Raw genomic sequence first — 7,631 nt, forward strand, 5'->3', positions numbered from 1 at the left:
CAGGGGTCGCAGCGGTCTGAATACGTTGGCAGGGGCACCTTCTCTGCGGTTCGGGGAGAACAGACTCACCTCGACTCTTGTGCTCATTTGAAATTTAATTCCGTGCAGCACCGATCTCCCTGCAGTCTCAGGTCGTTTTTTTTTTTCACCTCATTGCCACTTCGCACACATTCGATTTGTTGAATCTTTGTCTGAACTTTCACCAGCCGTTAAGGTTGATTTAAAACCAAAAGTTTGAAAAATAAGAAAAGTGGTGAAAGTGTGATAAAAATAAAATGTTACACTGATGTTTGTTTCTTTCCAGGGCGACTGATTTCAAAGCCCTGATATACCGGCACAGTAAGCCGCCTGCGTTTCTTATCTAATGGAGTGATGTCTTCATAAAGAAAGGATTTCAAGAGATTGTGCTCAATAGCTTATGCATAACTTGTACTGCGCCTGTTTGAATAGAACGTAACAAAACTGTCTGGATTCAGCTATACAATTTAATTTAAAAAATGATTGAAGGGTAGTTGGATAAATACATGTAATGCTATCTGCCTTATCAAATAGTTAGTTTTCTTAATTAATACCTGAAATAATATAATATCTCTGTGTGCTCCCTCAAATTCAGGCTTAATTGAGCTGCAGAGTGAGAGCAGTTAAAAGAGACAACAATTAAGAACTTAATATAAGTTTAATTAAAGTCCATTAAAAGGAGATCATACTCGCAATATGAGAACGTCGAAGGCAGGACCTGGGAACCGGGAAGCGGTAGAGCTGACTCTGTGATGTGATGCCACCCTGAAAAAGAATACTGATCTTTAATTTGATTAAAAAAGTAAATGGGGCTGTTAGTTAAGAAAGTGGGTTACAAGCAGTCACACTGGTAGCGACTTTGAATCTTTATCTTTTTCCCTCGGCCTGCTCAGTGTTGTGAGTTGGGGCTTGTGGTGCGCAGGACGGTCGTGGTAGGTGATGAACAGGGCTGACCGTCACACATTTAAACCTGGCACCATAAGATCTTCTGAAATAAACCAATGCCCATCTGCAAGGCTCTTCTTCGAAACATGATGATATATGCTCTTATTAATTATCAGTGGCAATGTGAAAATGAACCGTTATTATAATTATAGTTGATTTAGCACCCAGCTTAATATGTTTCAATAGTTCATTACAGGTAGTGTACTTGGAACGGAATTAATTTTCAAGTGCTTTTATTAAGATGGGCTATGCACTGTGGACTGGGTGTAAAAGTTGCAGTGGGCACCACCAATGAGGTCTATGAAGCAACTTGGTGTAGTTGCCATGGCATCTTGGTTACCATGACGTTTAAGTGGGTGAATTATATAAGAAGAACCTAATGAGTTATTGTACAGGAAGAGCCATAAAATGTAAAAAAAATTAAGATGGGTATTAAAAAGATGAAAACAATAGACTATATTACTGCATTAATCCTCTCTGTATGAGTTAGTGACAGTAAAATTATAAGAGCTAATTATGTTCTTCAGGATGGGTAGAAAGAAAAGAATTAAGCCTAAATGCCATCTGAGACAAGAAAATGATCAAAATTAAAGAGGCACCACAGAGAACGGGTAAGGAGGCATCGCTTAAAATGACAGGCTTTCTTCTTCAAATGTCCTGTCGTCAGTTAGAATATACAGTACTTGATCGCTCCACTAAGAAGTAAAAGATTGCGTGGTGCTAATATGTTTTTCACACCTCTTGCTGTATTCAGACGGCTGTCACGGCTTATTTCCAGTAAATTTCAGAAAGAGGCGAAGCCGACGTCTTGCTTTGAAGCCAGAAATGGCAAATGGGAAAGGCGGCGGAGATGAAATTGACCTCTTGAGGCGTCCATTCCGAGCATCGTCATGACAGAACGCCAGGCTTGCAGAAGCTCTGGATCGGTTAGACTGATGGGACTCGTTCATGTTCAGAGGCCATCCCTGATTCTGAGCATCCTGCCTCTGTTCCCTCTACAACAGCAAATCAACAGATTAAAAAAAAAAGAAAATTCAGGAATATGAGTAGAAAGCGTCCGATAGAAATCCTTTTTTTGGAATTGCGGAGCTGAGGTTATTATTATTATTTTGATTATTTTCCCAAGAATTCTTTTCTCCCAGTCTTCACGATATAGAATGTTAAAAAGACTAGTAAAAAAACTCTCTGCTCTGTATCTTTTATAAAACAGGATACGTATGGTGTGAGACAGAGACGTGACATAGAGTAAGTCTGCCCGTCTGCTTATTGTGAAATAGTTCCTCTTTTGCCAATTACGATTCTAATGTATGGGGAAGGTCTCCGCCCGGATGCTGCAGGGCCGTGTGCAGTAAGTGCAGTGTTGAGTCTGAAGAGCTCCAGAGCCTCCAGGCGCTGTGATTTGGTCCCGCTGAGACACGCTGTCCAGTCTGAGGGGTGGTGAGGTGATAGCATGCGGGACCAAAGATCTGCTTCCTAACAGTTTTATAACATCCCCGTCCGTCATGAGCCGTGCACTTTTTTAAAGGCTTCAATTAAAAGCGTTATTAATTTGATGCGGTGTGCTGCTCCCAGGTGGGCCCGATCTCCTCCTCTGAGCTCTCCCTCTTCCTTCGCTGCTCTCTGTCCCTCTGCGGCGAGAGGGGCGAGGCAAAGCGCCGCTTTAACCTCGCCAGCAGCCGCGAGCACGTGAAGACTGCTGAGTCCCCCTTTCCTGCCTTCAAGAAGAGCTGACGGAGGCAGTGAAATAATATTTCTAACTATATCTTCAGGTCCATGTCTTTTTTTTTGTATTTCTTTTTTTTTTCCTCCAGAAAATCGGTGAAGTTCAGAAATGCTGAGTAGCGTTTCATAAGCAAGAGTAAAAAAAAAAACCCTCAACAGTAAAAATCAAGGTCCTGGGAATTCGATTCTCCAACCACGCTGACAGACATCCCTGGGCCGACACCCTGGTTCCTAGAACCATCTTTTTTGTTGAAACCCAAATCACGGTACCTCTGTCTTTCCTAGAACCTGATTTCACCAACGATGTAGACGTCGATTTAATCTCGGCTACCAGAGCCACGGTGTCACAGGCAGGATTTTTAATATCAAGAAGTAATTCTCTGCGAAAGTCGAGCTGACAGCGGCAGTGGATGTGCCGTGCTTAAGTTACAAATCAGGAGATTGAAAATGGCAGGAAACTGTACCCTAATGAAATATTGTGGTTTGCTTTATGTTTGCTTCCCGGTCTGGTTTTTATTGTTTTTGTTTGCTTGGATCTTTATTTGTTTTTCATCTGGGGGGACCTGTGTTTTGATTAAGGAGCGCTTACGGGAGGACGATACCAGTTGAAGAGAGCATTAGACATGATTCAGTATCTGTGCGTAAAGGGCCCCCTGTGCATCAAATGCCTACACACTTATCCCGCCCTGAAGCTCCTATCTCCTGATGTCGGAGCTGTGCAAAGTGAGTGGAAGTAACATAACATCATAATATCACTTTATTAGCCCTATACAATTTCTTGCATTAGGAATTTGTCTTTTCGCATACCCCAGCTTGCTCTCCATGAGACACACAGACAGTGGGAGAAGCTTTGGGTCAGAGCGCAGGGTCAGCTATTGTACAGCGCCCCTGGAGCAGTTGGGGTTAAGGGCCTTACTCAGGGGCCCAACGGAGTAGGATTCCTCTGCCGGCTGCGGGATTTGAACTGGCAACCTTCCAGCCACAGGCACAGATATTGAGCCACAGAACCACTGCTCCACCCCAAGTCAAAAGTCATTGACAGAAAATGATACTGAAAATGATACATAAGATCCCTTTGCTGAACCCTTGATTGTAATATCAGTATTAATATTTTAATATTTAATTCAGATTTTCCAACTTCAGTTCCTGAAAGAAGACGCCAAAACTTACCTTGTAGCCTTTCTGGCTGCTCTCTCCCAGCAGTGTTGGCTACTGAAATGTAGTCCCGGTGATACCTCTCGTGATACCTGTGATGACACTAGAGACTGGGCTGGGCCAGCGACTGGCTGTTCTGTCTGGTTAAAGGAGTTGCTTCTCATTCTTGCGTTCTCGGTGCTGGTGGAGAACAAGGCATGCAGACTGTTGTTTTAGGTTAACTCGGACTACTGTCACGCTGGCCTGGGGGAGGTGAGGCCGGAATAATGTGCTGGTTGTGCTGCCACTTTCTGAGGGGTCGGGACGCAGTGTTTCAGAATCGCTGCATTTGTGTCCTTCTGCCCGTGGCACTGCAGCTGCACAGAGCTCTCGGCTATCTGGAAGGGGGCTAGAGGCAGTGTGCTGTAAGTTTAATGTGTGCTACTGTCAGGGCTGTGTGCTCTTCACAGGAGAGGGACTATCAGAGACTGAGGAGGGAGAAAGAAACTTATTATTTCCAGTTTGTAAGGAGCAAGCAACTCATGAGTGCTGAACAGAAACTCAATTATTAAAGCACGGTGCTGTAACAATGCTATCTGTGTTCTCTTCAAGGACATTGAAGAAGAAGTGGCACTAGGTTAGGAACTTAGAATGAGGCCCTTCAGTTCTGTGTCCTTGGATATTAATTTTTGTGGTTAAAAGGATCCTTTTATGTGTCACGTTTTTAATAATAGAAATTGCAAATGTTAAAATGTTAAATATTATATGCATTAAAAATCATAAATAAATGCCAGGGGAATAAAGTCTTATAGCATATCAATATGATTGTTGAATTAAAAAGTTTCCTTTAGGTGTTGCACGCCTCATAAACGTTCCACAATGTGTTAAACAAGCATATTAATTGAATTTTCAGTAGTAAAGGATTTAATGAATTCTATAATAAAGTAAATGTTAGACTTAGTTACAGTCTGTGCCATGGATTGGCCTAATTTTATTTTAAATTATTAGTAACAGTTGCTAAGGCATTTTTCCATGTGTAGTGTTTTATGCAAAGACTATAAATGAGCATATATATAATTTCACTCAGAAGATATTTTTTCTGTGAACAGTATAAAACTGGAGGAACTATGCGTTTGAATTTAAGTACAGGATTTTTATTTGTAGGTATATGATAGAACAACAGAAGTTTCAACAACAGCAGGTCTTTTCCTCTCTGATTAAATATCAGTACATCATCGTACAGATGTGGTTGCGTTTTTCAAGTTTTTTTTTAAATGCAGCTGCCCGTGCTGCAGTCTGATTCCGTTAAAGCGCTTGAATCCTGTGTTGATAATACTGTGTTGGCTATATTTCAAGAAAGGATCAGATTTAAATTTTCAACCAGTGCTGACATTGACGGTCATCTGTACTTCAGACTCCTCAGAAAAGAGAAGGTCAGTAGGGGAACCATAATGTTCAAAATGAAAACAGGATATGCCAAATTCACTTTAACAGATCTCCGGGCCTTATGTTTTTTTATTTACAGCACAATATTTTGTTTTAATAAATAAGTACACTAATAACAGGTGTTCACACCCAAAGAAGGTTCCACAGTTTCTTGGATAAACCATTTACTTGTTCCTTTGCAGCCTACACATGCTGACACAGCTACCTACAGTACTTCAACTTCTTTTCACTGTACTACTGGGGCAGGAAAATCACTTTTGACATTCTTGAATTTCTGGAATTTTGGATTGCTGAACCTTTTCATTTTCAATTGAAAACTCAATTGTTTGATTAGACCAAAGTGAGCTTTCTTCATATTTTCTGATCTGCTGTATGACTGTCAGTGTCCTGGGTGAATGGATTGAGAGAAACAGATGATCAGTGGAAAAGGCTTCATTAATGGCCTTTCCAAAAAGAAGTCTCCAAGTCTCCTCAGCTGCTACAATTTCCCAAGCCTGCCCTGATGCTCTGAGATCAGGAAAGTCAAGACACTATCGCAGCATCCAAATCTTAACTGATCCCTGACCCAGAGCCGTCAGTCAGTCTGCCCGGGAGAGGAACTATTGTAACCGCGAGTCAAACACCCCTCAGGTCCCTTATATACTCCTGTGAAACGAAGGGGCTGTGTGCAGTCAATGCCAGACTCCCCTAGAGGAATTCTTAGCTCTCGTAATCCCAGTGTGTACTTGTCGTTTCTTCTTATCTTCTGAAGAGGACGGAGAAAAGAAATTGCCTGCTTCCTCCTTTCTTTATTACCTTCTATGCAAGGAGTCTGAAAAGAAGCTGTTGGCAAAGATCCAGATGCAAGGAGATTACTGTAATCTTAGGCATTCACCTGGTTTTTACGTTGGTAGTAAGCGTAGATTAGTGAAAGGCACACACTTCCTTTATCAGACATAATCTACACACATCTTCAGAAAACTAAAGCAAATACGATGGCAGGAGGTGTTTGACATAGCCTTTCTTACAGTTTTAAAGTCTTAATGTTTGTATATATTCTTATACATGTACCTCTACCATTCTAGATTTTCTATAATTATATCATAGCGTGAGAAAGATTATTAAACGCAGTCAGATTTATAGCTACAGCTTTGTGCTCCGTAACGAGAATATGTTGATTTTTTTTTTATTGTCGGGAACTGAATTGGTCTGAAAAAGACATTAGAGTCTGATTGCTGCGAGAGCAGCTGAAACACACATTAGTGCTGTAAGTTTTTACTAATAAGTTTCCTGAGAGTCCTCAGTGGGTTCAGTCGGAATCATTCTCGGATTAATTTAGCGATTGCTCCTCCGTGCCTTGCACAGTGCAGGAGGATTCTGGTAATTCGGTCTCTAGTTTACCTTGGAAGAATGTTGAAAGTGGTGAAGACAAATACAGCGGGATTTTCAAGACCGTTTCAAGCTATAATTCCCCTCCAAAGAATAAAAGTAATGACGATCAAATGAGAACACGTGTTTACATTATTCCAAACATTTGCCTCATATCTCCGCTCCAAAGGATTTGGAGAATTAAGGACTGATGATATGGGTTTTGACTCAACTTCAAACCCTCACCCAGTAAAATAAAAAATTGGTTAGCATTTTATCAGGTTGTTCTTCAGAGACAGATTTTACAGATAAAATTCAAGAGGAGCAAGAACTGTGAAGAGGGACCTGAAGGTTCCACAAGCTGATTTGTAGTTGTAGAGAAAAGTTTCACTTTTGCATGGAGCCCACCTTCAAATATGACGGGATCAGTGCGGGTCAGGATTTGTAGAGAGACTCACTGAGCACCTTTTTGTTTTTAGTGGTCATATTACAAAAAAAGGTCATCGTAATTCCCCGGAGAAGCTCCAGGCCATCAGTGGAACTTCTGAAGGTAAGGAAACCTTACGGGAGAGCCAGCCTGGCCTTTTGATGCCCATCAAGTCCGTAGTGAGGTTGAAAGCCGGTCACTGTTTTTAAAAGAAAGGCTTTAAAAAGAAAGGTTTTAAAAGAAAGAAGAAGAAAATATAGAATTAACCCACATATTCCCCCCAAACAGGCAAAGCTTCGGCGTTCTTTGACTGGAAACTGAATAGACAAAAGTTACAAGTTAAACAATAAAAGCTCTGGCTGTCTTGTCTTCGTCTGATGGACGGTACATGCAAAAGCTACATTACCGACCTTTTCCTGCTGGGTTTTATGGATCTGAGCACTAAGAATACTTTACTCACGGAAAAACCTGTGCTTTTAATCGATTTCAAACAAAATGGCAAACATTGATTTAGGATTACGGATTGAATTAATTTTAATGACTTAAGGCCAGCAGTATAAGATGCTGGTCGGGGCTCAGGGTGTTAATTCTT

The 7,631-nt window shown here is 41.3% G+C and overlaps 1 long non-coding RNA gene across 1 annotated transcript; it reads right to left on the reverse strand.

Annotated features, from left to right (window-relative positions):
* Positions 1-634: 634 nt before the first annotated feature.
* On the reverse strand, positions 635-4,210 carry LOC107077030 (uncharacterized). Its single transcript, XR_001478160.2, has 3 exons — positions 3,856-4,210; positions 1,825-1,958; positions 635-783 (listed from the first exon to the last, which is right to left on the reverse strand). It is a non-coding gene; the product is annotated as an uncharacterized lncRNA (long non-coding RNA).
* Positions 4,211-7,631: the final 3,421 nt, after the last annotated feature.

This window comes from Lepisosteus oculatus, chromosome 1 (genome assembly GCF_040954835.1).
Source record: "Lepisosteus oculatus isolate fLepOcu1 chromosome 1, fLepOcu1.hap2, whole genome shotgun sequence".
Taxonomy (NCBI): Eukaryota; Metazoa; Chordata; class Actinopteri; order Semionotiformes; family Lepisosteidae; genus Lepisosteus; species Lepisosteus oculatus.